Here is a 1,307-nt window from a genome sequence, read left to right as displayed (position 1 = left end):
CCACAGATATAGGAACTAACGGGGGGAGGAAATTTTCTCTTTTATGACATATTTCCAATAAAATTTTAGTTTTTATTAGAAAATTGAATATATATTTATGTTGTTTTGAACAACTGTACTACTAATAGATGTAACCCTTAAAGCCTTATTAAGTTTACAAAAAATAATTATAAAATGTCATTTAATTTATACACATTTGTTTTGAGGCAGGGTCTTGCTCTGTTACCCAGGTGGTAGTGCAGTGAGGCAAACAGTGCTTATTGCAGCCTTGACCTCCCGGGCTCAAGCAATCCTCCTGCCTCCTTTTATTTTTTGTAGAGACAAGATCTTGCTATGTTGCCCAGGCTGGGTTCAAGCGGTCCTCCCACCTCAGCCTCCCAAAATGCTGGGATTATAGGCATAAGCCACTCCATGACCGACCTACTTTTTTTTTTTGAAACGGAGTCTTGCTCTGTCGCCCACGCTGGAGTGCAGTGGCATGATCTCGGCTCACTACAAGCTCCGCCTCCCGGGTTCACGCCATTCTCCTGCCTCAGCCTCCCGAGTAGCTGGGACTACAGGCGCCTGCCACCATGCCTGGCTATTTTTTTTGTATTTTTAGTAGAGATGGGGTTTCACCCTGTTAGCCAGGATGGTCTTGATCTCCTGACCTCGTGATCTGCCCACCTCAGCCTCCCAAAGTGCTGGGATTACAGGCGTGAGCCACTGCGCCCGGCCACTTTTTTTTTTTTTTTTTTTTTTTAAGAGACTGAGTCTTGCTCTGTTACCCAGGCTGGAGTACAGTTGCATGAACATGGCTTACTGCAGTCTTGACCTCTTGGGTTCAAGTGACTCTGCCACCCAAGCCTCCCAGCAAGCCCTGTAGTACCTGGGACTACAAGTGTGCATCACAATGCTTGGCTAATTAAAAAACATTGTTTTGTAGAGACCAGGTTGAGCTATGCTGCCCAGGCTGGTCTTGAATTCCTGGCCTCAAGCAATCTTCCAGCCTCAGCCTCCCAAAGTGCTGGGATTACAGGCATGAGTGAGCCACTGCACCCGGCCTGTATACATATTTGTGTTGCAAACATATGATAGGGTGATTTGGCATGGGGATGATTTTTAAAATTTTCATTTTGAGACAGGGTCTTATTCCATTGCCCAGGGTGTGAATTCAGTGATGCAATCACGGCTTACTGTAACCTTGGACTCCTGGCCTCAAGCAGTCCTCCTGCCTCATCCTCCTGCCTCATCCTCCTCCCAAAGCCTGGGGATTACAGGCATGAGCCACTACACCTGGCCTCTTTTTTTATTTTTATTTTCTTTTT

The sequence above is a fragment of the Pongo abelii genome, chromosome 19 (genome assembly GCF_028885655.2).
Source record: "Pongo abelii isolate AG06213 chromosome 19, NHGRI_mPonAbe1-v2.0_pri, whole genome shotgun sequence".
Classification (NCBI taxonomy): domain Eukaryota; kingdom Metazoa; phylum Chordata; class Mammalia; order Primates; family Hominidae; genus Pongo; species Pongo abelii.
This window is presented reverse-complemented; position numbering follows the sequence as displayed.